Below are 16,906 nucleotides of genomic sequence, written 5' to 3' on the forward strand. Positions count from 1 at the left end.
ACAGCTATTAACTCTAAATCAATCAAAAAATTGTCATTTATATAGGTCAAGGAAATAAAGGATGATAATGAATTTGTGGTTTCACGTTGATACACCTCTATGAAGATATTTGAACTGATGTTTTATTCTGCATTTAAGAACTTCTATATTTTCAACGCTTGTCATCGGGGACTTTTTTTCAAATTTCCCATTGGTTTAGATGAATTGTCGCTGTGATGGCCGAGAGGTTAAGGCTTTGGACTGGAAATCCAATGGGGTTTCCCCGCGCAGGTCCGAATCCTGCTCATAGCGAATCTTTTCAATGGAACCATTCCGTCCTCATTTGATTATCTCAAAGGAGAAATTTAAAGTTGTGGATTCATTCCTTTGCTTTTGAACCTCCGCTATGAAGATTGTTAAAACACTTGTTATACTGGGTATTGAGGACCGTCTTTGTTCACTGCATGTGATTGGGAAACTTTTGCCAATAAAATCTGGGTTTACACCAAAAATATGAATGTGTTATGAAGCGGTGTTTAAGGCATTAGACTCGAAAACTCAGTGGGAATAGCGAAAGCTCAAATACTTCACATACACCTGTCTGCTGAGATTTTTGACTAGATCAACCAATCGACAAGCCCGAGCGATTCTTAAAGGCCAATCCAACTTGACCAACAGATGTTCCCTTTGTTTCATTCATAAAGGTCTTATGATGAGAGAGGGGTGATGAATTTACATCCAAAATCCAACGGTTTCGATCCGAGCCGGTTCAAATTCTACCAGGGGCATATTATTAGAAGCTCATCCGGTTATGGAAAATTTGTCTTGTAAATTTGACAAACAAAAATGAAGTTTGAAGCTGGAAACAAATGTTTCAATGTGTAACAAGGGCCACTTTAATCTATCCCAGGTCCCTTGGAACTCTTTTTGTATAAATTGCCATTTGGGTATGTGCCTAATGAGCTGTGATGGCCGAGTGGTTAAGGCGTTGGACTTGAAATCCAATGGGTATTACCCGCGCAGGTTCAAATCCTGCTCACAGCGTTGTATGTTAATATTCTGTGTTCTAATCTTGCTCACAGCTATTAACTCTAAATCAATCAAAAAATTGTCATTTATATAGGTCAAGGAAATAAAGGATGATAATGAATTTGTGGTTTCACGTTGATACACCTCTATGAAGATGTTTGAACTGATGTTTTATTCTGCGTTTAAGAACTTTTATATTTTCAACGCTTGTCATCTGGGACTTTTTTTCAAATTTCCCATTGGTTGACATGGATTGACGCTGTGATGGCTGAGAGGTTAAGGCGTTGGACTCGAAATCCAGGGGGGTTTCCCCGCGCAGGTTCGAATCCTGCTCACAGCGAATCTTTTCAATTGAACCATTCCGTCCTCATTTGATTATCTCAAAGGAGAAATTTAAAGTTGTGGATTCAATCCTTTCCTTTTGAACCTCCGCTATGAAGATTGTTAAAACACTTGTTATACTGGGTATTGAGGACCGTCTTTGTTCACTGCATGTGATTGGGAAACTTTTGCCAATAAAATCTGGGTTTACACCAAAAATATGAATGTGTTATGAAGCAGTGTTTAAGGCATTAGACTCGAAAACTCAGTGGGAATAGCGAAAGCTCAAATACTTCACATATACCTGTCTGCTGAGATTTTTGACTAGATCAACCAATCGACAAGCCCGAGCAATTCTTAAAGGCCAATCCAACCTGACCAACAGATATTCCCTTTGTTTCATTCATAAAGGTCTTATGATGAGAGAGGGGTAATGAATTTACATCCAAAATCCAACGGTTTCGATCCGGGCCGGTTCAAATTCTACCAGGGGCATCTTATTAGAAACTAATCCGGTTATGGAAAATTTGTATCATATTTGCTTACGTCTTGTAAATTTGACGAACAAAACTGATGTTTGAAGCTGGAAACAGATGTTTCAATGAGTCACAAGGGCCACTTTAATCTATCCCAGGTCCCTTGGGACTCTTTTTGAATAAATTGCCATTTGGGTACTTGGCAATTATGCTGTGATGGCCGAGTGGTTAAGGCGTTGGACTTGAAATCCAATGGGTGTTACCCGCGTAGGTTCAAATCCTGCTCACAGCGTTGTATGTTAATACTCCGTGTTGAGTTTTGAGTTTCTTGACATGACATCTGCCCAAACTCGGTGGGTAAGAAGATGAAGTCGAAATCCAATGCTGTTATCGCTGAAAATTGTCACGTCAGCTGTCAACTCTAAATTTCATTTAATTAGGTCAAGGAAAGAAAGGATGATGATTAATTTGTGGTTTCAATTTGATATACCTCTATGAAGATGTTAGAGCTGATGTGTTCTTGTTTGTTTAAGAACTGCCATATTATCAACGCTTGTCCTCTGGGACCTTTTTTAAAATTTCCCATTGGTTTTTATTTATTGCCGCTGTGGTGGCCGAGAGGTTAAGGTGTTGGACTCGAAATCCAATGGAGTTTCCCGGCGCAGGTTCAAATCCTGCTCACAGCGTTGTTTGTTAATATTCCGTGTTCTAATCTTGCTCACAGCTATTAACTCTAAATCAATCAAAAAATTGTCATTCATATAGGTCAAGGAAATAAAGGATGATAATGAATTTGTGGTTTCACGTTGATACACCTCTATGAAGATATTTGAACTGATGTTTTATTCTGCATTTAAGAACTTCTATATTTTCAACGCTTGTCATCGGGGACTTTTTTTCAAATTTCCCATTGGTTTAGATGAATTGTCGCTGTGATGGCCGAGAGGTTAAGGCTTTGGACTGGAAATCCAATGGGGTTTCCCCGCGCAGGTCCGAATCCTGCTCATAGCGAATCTTTTCAATGGAACCATTCCGTCCTCATTTGATTATCTCAAAGGAGAAATTTAAAGTTGTGGATTCATTCCTTTGCTTTTGAACCTCCGCTATGAAGATTGTTAAAACACTTGTTATACTGGGTATTGAGGACCGTCTTTGTTCACTGCATGTGATTGGGAAACTTTTGCCAATAAAATCTGGGTTTCCACCAAAAATATGAATGTGTTATGAAGCGGTGTTTAAGGCATTAGACTCGAAAACTCAGTGGGAATAGCGAAAGCTCAAATACTTCACATATACCTGTCTGCTGAGATTTTTGACTAGATCAACCAATCGACAAGCCCGAGCGATTCTTAAAGGCCAATCCAACTTGACCAACAGATGTTCCCTTTGTTTCATTCATAAAGGTCTTATGATGAGAGAGGGGTGATGAATTTACATCCAAAATCCAACGGTTTCGATCCGAGCCGGTTCAAATTCTACCAGGGGCATATTATTAGAAGCTCATCCGGTTATGGAAAATTTGTCTTGTAAATTTGACACACAAAAATGAAGTTTGAAGCTGGAAACAAATGTTTCAATGTGTAACAAGGGCCACTTTAATCTATCCCAGGTCCCTTGGAACTCTTTTTGTATAAATTGCCATTTGGGTATGTGTCTAATGAGCTGTGATGGCCGAGTGGTTAAGGCGTTGGACTTGAAATCCAATGGGTATTACCCGCGCAGGTTCAAATCCTGCTCACAGTGTTGTATGTTAATATTCCGTGTTCTAATCTTGCTCACAGCTATTAACTCTAAATCAATCAAAAAATTGTCATTTATATAGGTCAAGGAAATAAAGGATGATAATGAATTTGTGGTTTCACGTTGATACACCTCTATGAAGATGTTTGAACTGATGTTTTATTCTGCGTTTAAGAACTTTTATATTTTCAACGCTTGTCATCTGGGACTTTTTTTCAAATTTCCCATTGGTTGACATGGATTGACACTGTTTTGGCCGAGAGGTTAAGGCGTTGGACTCGAAATCCAGGGGGGTTTCCCCGCGCAGGTTCGAATCCTGCTCACAGCGAATCTTTTCAATTGAACCATTCCGTCCTCATTTGATTATCTCAAAGGAGAAATTTAAAGTTGTGGATTCAATCCTTTCCTTTTGAACCTCCGCTATGAAGATTGTTAAAACACTTGTTATACTGGGTATTGAGGACCGTCTTTGTTCACTGCATGTGATTGGGAAACTTTTGCCAATAAAATCTGGGTTTACACCAAAAATATGAATGTGTTATGAAGCAGTGTTTAAGGCATTAGACTCGAAAACTCAGTGGGAATAGCGAAAGCTCAAATACTTCACATGTACCTGTCTGCTGAGATTTTTGACTAGATCAACCAATCGACAAGCCCGAGCAATTCTTAAAGGCCAATCCAACCTGACCAACAGATATTCCCTTTGTTTCATTCATAAAGGTCTTATGATGAGAGAGGGGTAATGAATTTACATCCAAAATCCAACGGTTTCGATCCGGGCCGGTTCAAATTCTACCAGGGGCATCTTATTAGAAACTAATCCGGTTATGGAAAATTTGTATCATATTTGCTTACGTCTTGTAAATTTGACGAACAAAACTGATGTTTGAAGCTGGAAACAGATGTTTCAATGAGTCACAAGGGCCACTTTAATCTATCCCAGGTCCCTTGGGACTCTTTTTGAATAAATTGCCATTTGGGTACTTGGCAATTATGCTGTGATGGCCGAGTGGTTAAGGCGTTGGACTTGAAATCCAATGGGTGTTACCCGCGTAGGTTCAAATCCTGCTCACAGCGTTGTATGTTAATACTCCGTGTTGAGTTTTGAGTTTCTTGACATGACATCTGCCCAAACTCGGTGGGTAAGAAGATGAAGTCGAAATCCAATGCTGTTATCGCTGAAAATTGTCACGTCAGCTGTCAACTCTAAATTTCATTTAATTAGGTCAAGGAAAGAAAGGATGATGATTAATTTGTGGTTTCAATTTGATATACCTCTATGAAGATGTTAGAGCTGATGTGTTCTTGTTTGTTTAAGAACTGCCATATTATCAACGCTTGTCCTCTAGGACCTTTTTTAAAATTTCCCATTGGTTTTTATTTATTGCCGCTGTGGTGGCCGAGAGGTTAAGGTGTTGGACTCGAAATCCAATGGAGTTTCCCGGCGCAGGTTCAAATCCTGCTCACAGCGTTGTATGTTAATATTCCGTGTTCTAATCTTGCTCACAGCTATTAACTCTAAATCAATCAAAAAATTGTCATTTATATAGGTCAAGGAAATAAAGGATGATAATGAATTTGTGGTTTCACTTTGATACACCTCTATGAAGATATTTGAACTGATGTTTTATTCTGCATTTAAGAACTTCTATATTTTCAACGCTTGTCATCGGGGACTTTTTTTCAAATTTCCCATTGGTTTACATGAATTGTCGCTGTGATGGCCGAGAGGTTAAGGCTTTGGACTCGAAATCCAATGGGGTTTCCCCGCGCAGGTCCGAATCCTGCTCATAGCGAATCTTTTCAATGGAACCATTCCGTCCTCATTTGATTATCTCAAAGGAGAAATTTAAAGTTGTGGATTCATTCCTTTGCTTTTGAACCTCCGCTATGAAGATTGTTAAAACACTTGTTATACTGGGTATTGAGGACCGTCTTTGTTCACTGCATGTGATTGGGAAACTTTTGCCAATAAAATCTGGGTTTACACCAAAAATATGAATGTGTTATGAAGCGGTGTTTAAGGCATTAGACTCGAAAACTCAGTGGGAATAGCGAAAGCTCAAATACTTCACATATACCTGTCTGCTGAGATTTTTGACTAGATCAACCAATCGACAAGCCCGAGCGATTCTTAAAGGCCAATCCAACTTGACCAACAGATGTTCCCTTTGTTTCATTCATAAAGGTCTTATGATGAGAGAGGGGTGATGAATTTACATCCAAAATCCAACGGTTTCGATCCGAGCCGGTTCAAATTCTACCAGGGGCATATTATTAGAAGCTCATCCGGTTATGGAAAATTTGTCTTGTAAATTTGACAAACAAAAATGAAGTTTGAAGCTGGAAACAAATGTTTCAATGTGTAACAAGGGCCACTTTAATCTATCCCAGGTCCCTTGGAACTCTTTTTGTATAAATTGCCATTTGGGTATGTGTCTAATGAGCTGTGATGGCCGAGTGGTTAAGGCGTTGGACTTGAAATCCAATGGGTATTACCCGCGCAGGTTCAAATCCTGCTCACAGTGTTGTATGTTAATATTCCGTGTTCTAATCTTGCTCACAGCTATTAACTCTAAATCAATCAAAAAATTGTCATTTATATAGGTCAAGGAAATAAAGGATGATAATGAATTTGTGGTTTCACGTTGATACACCTCTATGAAGATGTTTGAACTGATGTTTTATTCTGCGTTTAAGAACTTTTATATTTTCAACGCTTGTCATCTGGCACTTTTTTTCAAATTTCCCATTGGTTGACATGGATTGACGCTGTGATGGCCGAGAGGTTAAGGCGTTGGACTCGAAATCCAGGGGGGTTTCCCCGCGCAGGTTCGAATCCTGCTCACAGCAAATCTTTTCAATTGAACCATTCCGTCCTCATTTGATTATCTCAAAGGAGAAATTTAAAGTTGTGGATTCAATCCTTTCCTTTTGAACCTCCGCTATGAAGATTGTTAAAACACTTGTTATACTGGGTATTGAGGACCGTCTTTGTTCACTGCATGTGATTGGGAAACTTTTGCCAATAAAATCTGGGTTTACACCAAAAATATGAATGTGTTATGAAGCAGTGTTTAAGGCATTAGACTCGAAAACTCAGTGGGAATAGCGAAAGCTCAAATACTTCACATATACCTGTCTGCTGAGATTTTTGACTAGATCAACCAATCGACAAGCCCGAGCAATTCTTAAAGGCCAATCCAACCTGACCAACAGATATTCCCTTTGTTTCATTCATAAAGGTCTTATGATGAGAGAGGGGTAATGAATTTACATCCAAAATCCAACGGTTTCGATCCGGGCCGGTTCAAATTCTACCAGGGGCATCTTATTAGAAACTAATCCGGTTATGGAAAATTTGTATCATATTTGCTTACGTCTTGTAAATTTGACGAACAAAACTGATGTTTGAAGCTGGAAACAGATGTTTCAATGAGTCACAAGGGCCACTTTAATCTATCCCAGGTCCCTTGGGACTCTTTTTGAATAAATTGCCATTTGGGTACTTGGCAATTATGCTGTGATGGCCGAGTGGTTAAGGCGTTGGACTTGAAATCCAATGGGTGTTACACGCGTAGGTTCAAATCCTGCTCACAGAGTTGTATGTTAATACTCCGTGTTGAGTTTTGAGTTTCTTGACATGAAATCTGCCCAAACTCGGTGGGTAAGAAGATGAAGTCGAAATCCAATGCTGTTATCGCTGAAAATTGTCACGTCAGCTGTCAACTCTAAATTTCATTTAATTAGGTCAAGGAAAGAAAGGATGATGATTAATTTGTGGTTTCAATTTGATATACCTCTATGAAGATGTTAGAGCTGATGTGTTCTTGTTTGTTTAAGAACTGCCATATTATCAACGCTTGTCCTCTGGGACCTTTTTTAAAATTTCCCATTGGTTTTTATTTATTGCTGCTGTGGTGGCCGAGAGGTTAAGGTGTTGGACTCGAAATCCAATGGAGTTTCCCGGCACAGGTTCAAATCCTGCTCACAGCGTTGTATGTTAATATTCCGTGTTCTAATCTTGCTCACAGCTATTAACTCTAAATCAATCAAAAAATTGTCATTTATATAGGTCAAGGAAATAAAGGATGACAACGAATTTGTGGTTTCACGTTGATACACCTCTATGAAGATATTTGAACTGATGTTTTATTCTGCATTTAAGAACTTCTATATTTTCAACGCTTGTCATCGGGGACTTTTTTTCAAATTTCCCATTGGTTTACATGAATTGTCGCTGTGATGGCCGAGAGGTTAAGGCTTTGGACTCGAAATCCAATGGGGTTTCCCCGCGCAGGTCCGAATCCTGCTCATAGCGAATCTTTTCAATGGAACCATTCCGTCCTCATTTGATTATCTCAAAGGAGAAATTTAAAGTTGTGGATTCATTCCTTTGCTTTTGAACCTCCGCTATTGTGGTAGAAATTACTGATTATATTCTATGGTCAACTGTGATTATTATGAGGTCTTTTATACCTAATAGTGGAAAACACACGGTGCCTAGGTGTCTGGGTTTAGAACAGATGGAGCCCCCCTAAAAGGAGCAGGGCTATCTTTGCAGACCATTTGTTGTCTATTTTCTGACCATTCAGGTTAAAGTGGATTTATGACTGAATGGAGGCAGACACCTCAAGGAGAAGCTGTTCTGTTTGTGTGTATAAAAAGACGCCGCAGTTTGTGAAGGGCAGTGACTTTGCAAACCCACTCAGGCTGTTGTCGTTGTTGTTTTGCTGCACGATAAAGTCTTTTGTCAATTCTTGCTCCGGACCCCTCGTTTTCATTTGACTCTCTCTCTTGAATTAGTCTAAGTGTTTTATATCTCGGTTAATCTCCTACATATTTGGCGTCGCGAACAGGATGAAATAGGGACTCTCCAGCTGCCGGGCCAGAGGACGGGACTCGAACGGATCATACGACCAGAGCTCAAGGGTAAGTTGTCTTGCCATATTTAGGATAGAGTCGTTTGATCTGTTCTTGCCCCGTCTGAAACGCTCAGCAGCAGGTAAAGTGTCTCTTTGATCAAACGAACTAAAATTATAGATAAATGAGCGAGTGAGAGATACGGGGGCTCCGCGGGAGAGATTGACGTGCGCGCGCACATGGGCCATACGCGCGTCTGTGGTTCTAAATGACCAAGACGCTTTTGTGGCTCCCTATTTTGATACGAGTTGTTGTTATTTGGTGTTTTGGTGTTTTGGTTAAATAAGCTTACTGTAAGTCCTGTGACTGTCTTGTGGAGGAACGAATTAGTGGAAAGTTCTAACAAGGACAGGGCCAGCAGGCCCGCAGGTCGAAAGAAACAGACCTGTAGGATCTTTTCTGACAGTATCCTATTTGGAGTTGAGTTGTCAGTTGGGAATTAATTCAGTCGTTTTTATTTGAGGAGCTTTCTTGGGATACTGACTAGTGAATTTTAAATGCTCATCTTGGTGCAGTTGACCTGCAGATCCTACACCAGGTGAATTTCTGATTCCGATCTTGCTATTTTGAGAAAACAGGCTTCTCGCACTTTTTGAATAGATAAGTCTCTTGGTTGGGATACCGCTTCAGGTGATTAGCTAATCCTGATCTTGGTGTTTTGAGAAGTTTCTTGTTTGTTCTTGATCTGTTCGAATGGTTATGTATTCAGCCATTATTTTAAAAGAATGGGCTTGTCGTTTGACGTTCCGTTTGAATGAGTTTTGACCCGCTAATCTTCCAATCACGCTGCAGTGTTGGATCTAAAGAAAGGGCCAGTCTGTAACTCTGATCTTGGTGCTGTGTGGCAATAGGTTCTTGTTTGAAATTCTGGTTGATTGATTATCCATCCGACTGTTCATATTTTAACCAAAAGGCCAGTTTCTACGCTCGGTCAACCTTTTATTTGTAATTAATTACAAACAATTCGGACATTTTTCAATATAATATAAAGAAATTGTATGAATCGGTTTATTGTCTGTATTTAAGTCGTGTTAGGATTAAGTTACCTCGGAGGTTTTTACGACCCGGTTCATTTTTTGTTCTGTCATAAATAAATTAGGCGGACAGAGAATAGTTAATTTGTTTAAAGTAGTTGATAATCATAAATAAATTAGACGGATAGAGAATAGTTAATTTGTTGAAGTACTGAATGAATGTGTAAATCTTCTTTGACTTAAACATTATCGCGCTGACCCTAACTGCACGTGCACGAGCAAACACACAGGGGACGAGCAGGAGCCTGCAGCCCAGCCTTAAAGATAACAGTGAAGGGTGGGGGCCACATTCCAATCTTCGGGAGGGAGACGAGCGCTTGGGAAGAGTTCACATTTGTAGCTTAAAGATAATAAAGTATTTAAACTAACTAGTAGGATAAACTCAAATAAATTAATAATCATTAATAGTAATAATTTAAAATGGCACCAACAGCGGTAGAGATTTTGAGCAAAAACAATCCATTGCTCAGAGATGAGATAACAAGGATCTCTGAGAAATGGGAGAAAGGAACAGCTAAAACAAGCACGATATGGCCCATGGGAGGGACTTTTGATCCAATAATGTGTAGGGACATGGAGGTAGTAATAAGGAACTACAAACCTAACAGAAGTGGAAAAAAGGCCTTAGAGATGAGAGACAGGGAAAGGTTAGTGCTAGCTTTGTTTGAAATAGAGGGAGAGAGGTGGCGCGCAATACAACGAGTGGCCAGAAAAATAATCACAAAGGAAGAAGAGGCTCAACCTTTGCCTCTGAAGCTTGAGCCACCGCCATACAAACCAACTAGCATGCATCCACTGATAACAGACAACGTGGAATTTAAAGGGGAAGTCACACTAGATGAAGGAGATAATAAATGTAACACACAAGGGAGGGTCAGTGGGGACCCAGGCACAGAGGTGTCTGGCTGCAGTACATCAATACAAAGCCCCCTAGTACTCCAGTCACGGGGGAAACTAAGGAGAGCACGAAGGGGAAGAAAGGCACCCGACACCCTCCCAGGTAATTATCCCATTCTAGTCAAAGGACAACAGGTCCAATATCAACCGTGGGGTTCACAGGACTTGGAGGGAGTTATTTCTAAACTCCCTAACATTCATAACGGGGCGTCTAAATGGATTACAACATTTGAGGAACTCACAGTGGGAAAGCTAATGGCAGTGGGGGACCTGAAAGCTCTGTTGGCAAGAGTATTGGGGTTATCTAAAATGGAGTCTGTACTGAGGAATGGAGGGTTGGATATAATGGACGTAATGCTCGATGGGCTTTCACTTGATCGCTACAGAGTGGCCATGTGGGCCACACTCAGAAGGGAGTTCCCGACCCATATCGATCATAAAAACATGAGAGGTCTCCCTATCAACGACACAGAGAATCCTGCATCCTACCTCCAGGCCCAAGTGGACAGATGGCGCTTGGAGACGAATGAGGATCCTGAGATCCATCCTGTGTTTTCGGTCATGTTCAGAAACTCTGTGATAGAGATTCTACCTAGCCCAATCAAAGTTAAGCTGGATGATGTGGTTGGACTGGTTACAAATAAAACTCACAGAGACTTCTGCGATCATGTGGTTCATGCAGTGGACAAATATCGGCAAAATGAACACAAAATACAGGAACAAAGCAAAGAGGTGCAGAGGAAGCTATCTCAGCTTCAGTTGGAAGAACTCACAAAAAGAGAAAAGGAGAAGAAAAAACAGGTGGTTGTTTCCGAGTCTGTTGATACAATATTGCAAGCCGTCCAGCAGGGCGCACCACAAACCCAACCTCCTCAACAGGCATTCTCTACCCCAGTACAACAGCCTCAGAGCCAATGGTCACCCACTCCACCATTCATATGCACCATTCAGATACACCTACATAATACTGGAAACCCAACAAATGGGAATAGGCAGAATCAGAATAAGGGGCCCAAAGGTCAGTATATAAACAATTTACAACAAGGACACCAAGGACAGTTTAGAAACAATCAACAACAAGGATCCCAAGGACAACGCAAAGGTCCTTTAATATGCTATGGGTGCAACATGGAAGGACATATTAGGAGGAATTGTTTGGCTAACCCTTATCCACCACAGCAAGGACAGGGTAACAGCTATCAGGGAAGGCAGGAACAAGGAGGTAGCTACCAGGCAGGTCCCTTTATGGGACAGGGATACTAGGGGTGCTCAGAGAATCCACAGGGGGAGAGTCAGCTTGTAGCGATCACAAAACAAGCTGGTGAGGAACCAATACTGCAGGTTCTGATAAATTATAGAGGCACGCCAATGATGGCCCACACTGGGGCCACTTACACTTGCATAGGTCCAAATTATGCCTCTCACCTCCCCCTGGCAGGAAAATTCACCAAAACTTTGGGATTCTCGGAGCACACGCAGTTAATACCTATGACAGCTCCAAGGATGATAGTCTGTGAATTCTTATTTTAAGTTGTATATGTGAGCGAATGAGTGAGTGAGTGAGTGAGTGAGTGAGTGAGCGAATAAGTGAGTGAGTCAGTGAGTGAGTGAGTGAGTGAGTGAGAAAGAGTTAGCATTGAGTTGAGTTAGAGGGGACAGATGAAGTGATTTGTGAAGAGTGAGACAGAGAAGAGGAAGAGTGTGTAGATTGGCAACGAGAAGTGGCGATGAGATTGGAGAAGGCTTTCCGGTTAGAATTTTCTTTGGGGGCATTCATATCTTTCGATGGCCTTTTAAGATTAATAATCTAGTTTTGGAGTGTGTCCAAAAACGAATAAACCAGAAAGGAAAGGAAAGGATTACTGAAAATGAAAATGGTTATGGAGATTTGTGAAAGCAAAGGAAGTGGGTAAAGAGAGGTAAAGAAAGTTAGAGAGAAGGAACGTAAGTAAGGAAAACCCGCAGGTGGGGCTGGACAGAGAGACAACAGAGAGAAAGAGACTGAATTTGCATTGTGCTTAATAGATTATTTGTGCGTTTGGTTGTACTCTGTAATTGGTTCCTGAATGTAACCCTTGTCCACTGTTTTAGAAAAAACGTAGAACCACCACTGGGATTGGTGATTCTGTGGCTCTTGGAGACTTTGCATCGCGTCGGAACACCATGTGGTATAGATCATTACATCTTGGTACACAGAGCACTGGTGAGACAACGGGTTGGATCGGAGAGGGAAGGTGTTTGGAGAAGGGAGAGGAATGTAATGACAGCAAAAAGGGCGGACACGGACCGACCCGGAGGTAATAAATCAGCGGAGAGGTGGCTGGGGTCGTTTAGCTCAGGAGGTAGAGCAGTTGTCTAGTAACCGAAGGGTTGCTGGTTCGATCCCCATCTCTCCTAGCTGAGTGTTGATGTGTCCCTGAGCAAGTTAAATGGTGATTACAGGATTTAGGAATAATTATTTAGACTCAAACATGAGCAATTAGCGTTAAAAATTGTCTGCACACCACACTCCACAGGAGTCAATGGGTTCAATGGCGCCAGGGTAAAGTGACTCATCAAACGAGGAGCGGACCCAACCCATGGATTCTGCGTGGATAGGTGGATGTTATTTTGGTGCTTGGACCTGACGAGGTCTAGGTGCCAAGATAACAACACAAATAAAATATTTCCTTCGAGAATTAATAAGTAATAGACAATTTATTAAAAGTGATCTTAAAATTTAGAAAAAACAATCGGCAATACTTAAAAATTAGACCAAATAAGTATGATAAAAAGTTATCCAAATTTCTAATTTAGGTTATCCACAATGACAAATGTAATTTAAAATAAATAAGTAAAATAAAATAATAAAGGGTGTGTGTGATCCTGTTCTCATGTGTGTGTCAGGGCTGCCGAGGTAGGGGAGAATCCTCTCCTACTCCAAGTGACTGAGTACACAAGGGGATACACAAGCATACTTCAGATAAAACAATATGGTTAATTACTAAATAGAAACAATGTATCAATTCAGTGTTGAATAAACTAGTTAAGATCAACATAGAGGATTTGGGTTTGGTATAGTAGTGAATCAAAATATGGAAAACACTAAATGCAATAGGTAGAATAAAAGGTATAATTAGGTCGTCCAATTCAAATAGATAGTGAAGGGCAATCGGGTAGGATTATGAAGAGAATTGTGATTTTGAGTAATGGTTAAGACAAAAATGAGTCGCCCAATATTGAAGATGCAAGTTTTAATATTGTGATTTTTGTTTTCTTTCACATCTCCCTAGTTAAGGACAATAGGTGGATTGACGCTACATCTGCTGGGAAGGAGACATACATGCTATGTTGTCAAATTGGATTCGGAAGTAGTGGGTTTACCTTCAAATGCCACTAATACTGCTGCAACACTTTAATAATTTCAACTCTGATAAATTATCTTTTGTTTTATAGTCGCCCTGATGTGCATTCATGACGCACACATATGGCTGCGTAAGGCAGATGCGGCTGAAGACTGTCTCCATCCCTCCACTTTGCGATCTATACCACCATATAGGTGGGGATTGATCGTATCCCAGGTACGGCATCCTGCAGTAAGCCAGTATGGAAGGCTGGTTAGCCAACGACGGGTAAGATCCCACCTTGAAGCCCGGGACAACCTAATTCAGGCACAGTCACGATTACTTGGCAGAGTCACTGTGAGCACTGGCTTACCTGATCATGGAGTGACGGACTGCAACCATCATAGGAAAAGCCGGCTGATGAAAGGTGGATGGGGAACAGGAGTCAGATATGTCAGCTCTGGCAGCAGAGGTCGTCTTGAAACGGGGCATGTCGCGTTTTATTTCAATTTATTTTACCTTTGTGGTATAGAAGGCCACTAACGCATGTACGTTTTTTTCGGTTTAGTGCATGACTTTGGAACAGCGTGGTTTCGGGCGGCTGATGGTAAACCCACCCATATTGGGTTTAGGATTTGGACATACTGGTTTCGATTTCCCTTCCCAAAAGATTGGTTTCAGTTTACTGATGCTTAAGGTTAGACTTTCGACGTTGGGTGCACCAACGGCGTTATTAGATTTGTTTATCATTTAAAGCGCATGGTTTTGACCATTGCGCAAGGGGGGAGGTATTAGGACATTTTTTGAAAACAAGGTTTTTCTTCACCATACTTGCAAATAATGATTAACATCCAGCTAAATAAGTGTGAAATATTTGAAAAAACAGTGTTCAACAGATGGGTAGAAGCAGTCCCATCAGAAGACCAAAGTGCGGCTACGGTAATCAAGGTTCTAACTAGAGAAGTCATGCCAAGGTTTGGAATTCCGTCACAAATTAGCTCAGGCAATAGAGCTGCGTTTATTCAGAAAACACTCAAACAAGTGATTTAACATCTGCATGTCAAACAAAGATTAGGCTGTGTCTACATTCCTCAAACCACAAGGTATGGTGCAGAGAGGAATCGGACACTTAAGACAAAGATTAACAAAATTAAATTAGAGTACTAAATTAAAAGACTAATGCACTACGACTGACACTAATGAGTTATCGCATGAAAACTAACAGAACGACGCATCTAACCCCGCATGAAATGTTTACGGGTCGACCCATGCCTTCACCTGTCATTCGAGGGCCTCATAAAGGACCTTCATTAGAACAATTGGAAACTGAATTAAGACGCTATTTGGGACAACTAACTGGCATACACAGGCTTATTTTTCAACAAGAGAAAGACAGAGTTCCAGAGTTGGAGAAGGAGCCACCAAGGGGGGTGGAGCCAGGTGACCAAGTGTATCTCAGGATGTTCAGGAGAAAGTGGAACTAGCCCAGGAGAGAAGGACCATACAAAGTCACCAGCGCAACACCAACACCCATCCAAGTGGAAGGAAGTGCCACGTGGTATCATCTCAACCACTGCACAAAAGCTGCTCAACCCAAAGCCAGAGACGACCGTGAGAAGGAGGAGCCAGACGCAGACACACGTGGGGCTGACCAGCTGCCCCAGGACCAGATCCAGTCGAGCCAAGAGATACAGCAGCATGATGATGCTGAAAACGGGGAGCCTATTTCTGATCCTTTACGGGTTGTGCCAGATTTCGCTGGCACAAGCACAGACCCCGAGGAAGGATGAAACCACGGGGACAACACAAACCTGGAAGGGCCAGGAATTAGGGGGTGGTAGGCCTACTGAAGAAAGCCAGAGAGGAACACAGGATAATCCGGCCCAAAATCATTCAGGAATAGTCAACAAGAAAGGGAAAATAGTCTTATATGCTCAGATACCACCGCGAGACCAAGTTAGTGAATTTGTGTTTACTGTTATGTCGGATAACCAACCGTTATGTGCATTAACCTTCCGCCAGAATCATGAACATGTGCATAGGAAAGATCAGTGTGAATTACATATCCAATTTGATTCAATGAAATGGTGTCTGGCATAGAGGAGTCGGGTGACTGGGAGAGGATGCTCTATGGGGAGATAGATTGGAGTGAAACTAGAGAGGAGACCGGAATGTGAGAATCAGACCCCTCATGTGAACCACAACCATTTCAGACAGTGTGAACAAATGGACATTGGACTAATGGGTTTCAGGGCTGGTGGCTGCAAACAGAAGCAACAACCACGATGCCCAAACCACCCACGTTATATAGTATACCGGTATATGACGATAATCAGAGCTATTCAAATCCATGCAAGCTTGTTGACAATCTTAGTTTTTAATTTTTATTATGTTTCACATTATTGAATGTATGTTATGTCAATTTTTTATGTATAATATGGTGTCACATATTTTTGAAATGCCAATTTTCAATGCATGCTGAATGATTATTGATTATTATGCTGTTTATGATTATTATGTAGGTATTCTAGATACACATTTGATATAGTTGCATGATGAATATAGAATATTGTGTTATTATGATTAGAAAGGTTTTATGATTACATATGAAACAACTTGTAGGGATTAGAGTGTTAATAATACACTGCATTTGGTAAATCTTTTTGGCCTAAAAACAGGTTGAAATCCCTGTCAAAGCTCTGAGGTTTTTACCGATGACCAGATGTGGTGTCAATTTGGCAAGGGCTTAGTAGCATATAGGCTTAGCAATAATTCAAGTAATTTGTTGGAACCTTATTGGCCCCAACAAGGGGGGATGTGTGGTAGAAAATACTGATTATATTCTATGGTCAACTGTGATTATTATGAGGTCTTTTATACCTAATAGTGGAAAACACACGGTGCCTAGGTGTCTGGGTTTAGAACAGATGGAGCCCCCCTAAAAGGAGCAGGGCTATCTTTGCAGACCATTTGTTGTCTATTTTCTGACCATTCAGGTTAAAGTGGATTTATGACTGAATGGAGGCAGACACCTCAAGGAGAAGCTGTTCTGTTTGTGTGTATAAAAAGACGCCGCAGTTTGTGAAGGGCAGTGACTTTGCAAACCCACTCAGGCTGTTGTCGTTGTTGTTTTGCTGCACGATAAAGTCTTTTGTCAATTCTTGCTCCGGACCCCTCGTTTTCA

General features: G+C 41.0%; 16 non-coding genes across 16 annotated transcripts; all 16 read left to right on the plus strand.

Moving 5' to 3' along the window:
• Positions 1-209: 209 nt before the first annotated feature.
• Positions 210-291, plus strand: trnas-gga (transfer RNA serine (anticodon GGA)). The gene has a single exon. It is a non-coding gene; the product is annotated as a tRNA-Ser (tRNA).
• Positions 292-941: 650 nt separating this feature from the next.
• trnas-uga (transfer RNA serine (anticodon UGA)) lies at positions 942-1,023 on the plus strand. The gene has a single exon. It is a non-coding gene; the product is annotated as a tRNA-Ser (tRNA).
• A 243-nt stretch (positions 1,024-1,266) lies between these two features.
• trnas-cga (transfer RNA serine (anticodon CGA)) lies at positions 1,267-1,348 on the plus strand. Its single transcript has one exon. It is a non-coding gene; the product is annotated as a tRNA-Ser (tRNA).
• Positions 1,349-2,015: 667 nt separating this feature from the next.
• Positions 2,016-2,097, plus strand: trnas-uga (transfer RNA serine (anticodon UGA)). The gene has a single exon. It is a non-coding gene; the product is annotated as a tRNA-Ser (tRNA).
• A 312-nt stretch (positions 2,098-2,409) lies between these two features.
• trnas-cga (transfer RNA serine (anticodon CGA)) lies at positions 2,410-2,491 on the plus strand. Its single transcript has one exon. It is a non-coding gene; the product is annotated as a tRNA-Ser (tRNA).
• A 243-nt stretch (positions 2,492-2,734) lies between these two features.
• trnas-gga (transfer RNA serine (anticodon GGA)) lies at positions 2,735-2,816 on the plus strand. Its single transcript has one exon. It is a non-coding gene; the product is annotated as a tRNA-Ser (tRNA).
• A 650-nt stretch (positions 2,817-3,466) lies between these two features.
• trnas-uga (transfer RNA serine (anticodon UGA)) lies at positions 3,467-3,548 on the plus strand. Its single transcript has one exon. It is a non-coding gene; the product is annotated as a tRNA-Ser (tRNA).
• A 243-nt stretch (positions 3,549-3,791) lies between these two features.
• trnas-cga (transfer RNA serine (anticodon CGA)) lies at positions 3,792-3,873 on the plus strand. Its single transcript has one exon. It is a non-coding gene; the product is annotated as a tRNA-Ser (tRNA).
• A 667-nt stretch (positions 3,874-4,540) lies between these two features.
• trnas-uga (transfer RNA serine (anticodon UGA)) lies at positions 4,541-4,622 on the plus strand. Its single transcript has one exon. It is a non-coding gene; the product is annotated as a tRNA-Ser (tRNA).
• Positions 4,623-4,934: 312 nt separating this feature from the next.
• On the plus strand, positions 4,935-5,016 carry trnas-cga (transfer RNA serine (anticodon CGA)). The gene has a single exon. It is a non-coding gene; the product is annotated as a tRNA-Ser (tRNA).
• A 243-nt stretch (positions 5,017-5,259) lies between these two features.
• trnas-cga (transfer RNA serine (anticodon CGA)) lies at positions 5,260-5,341 on the plus strand. Its single transcript has one exon. It is a non-coding gene; the product is annotated as a tRNA-Ser (tRNA).
• A 650-nt stretch (positions 5,342-5,991) lies between these two features.
• Positions 5,992-6,073, plus strand: trnas-uga (transfer RNA serine (anticodon UGA)). The gene has a single exon. It is a non-coding gene; the product is annotated as a tRNA-Ser (tRNA).
• A 243-nt stretch (positions 6,074-6,316) lies between these two features.
• trnas-cga (transfer RNA serine (anticodon CGA)) lies at positions 6,317-6,398 on the plus strand. The gene has a single exon. It is a non-coding gene; the product is annotated as a tRNA-Ser (tRNA).
• Positions 6,399-7,065: 667 nt separating this feature from the next.
• On the plus strand, positions 7,066-7,147 carry trnas-uga (transfer RNA serine (anticodon UGA)). Its single transcript has one exon. It is a non-coding gene; the product is annotated as a tRNA-Ser (tRNA).
• A 312-nt stretch (positions 7,148-7,459) lies between these two features.
• On the plus strand, positions 7,460-7,541 carry trnas-cga (transfer RNA serine (anticodon CGA)). Its single transcript has one exon. It is a non-coding gene; the product is annotated as a tRNA-Ser (tRNA).
• Positions 7,542-7,784: 243 nt separating this feature from the next.
• On the plus strand, positions 7,785-7,866 carry trnas-cga (transfer RNA serine (anticodon CGA)). The gene has a single exon. It is a non-coding gene; the product is annotated as a tRNA-Ser (tRNA).
• The last annotated feature ends 9,040 nt before the right edge of the window (positions 7,867-16,906 follow it).

This window comes from Gadus chalcogrammus, chromosome 1 (genome assembly GCF_026213295.1).
Source record: "Gadus chalcogrammus isolate NIFS_2021 chromosome 1, NIFS_Gcha_1.0, whole genome shotgun sequence".
Lineage (NCBI taxonomy): Eukaryota > Metazoa > Chordata > Actinopteri > Gadiformes > Gadidae > Gadus > Gadus chalcogrammus.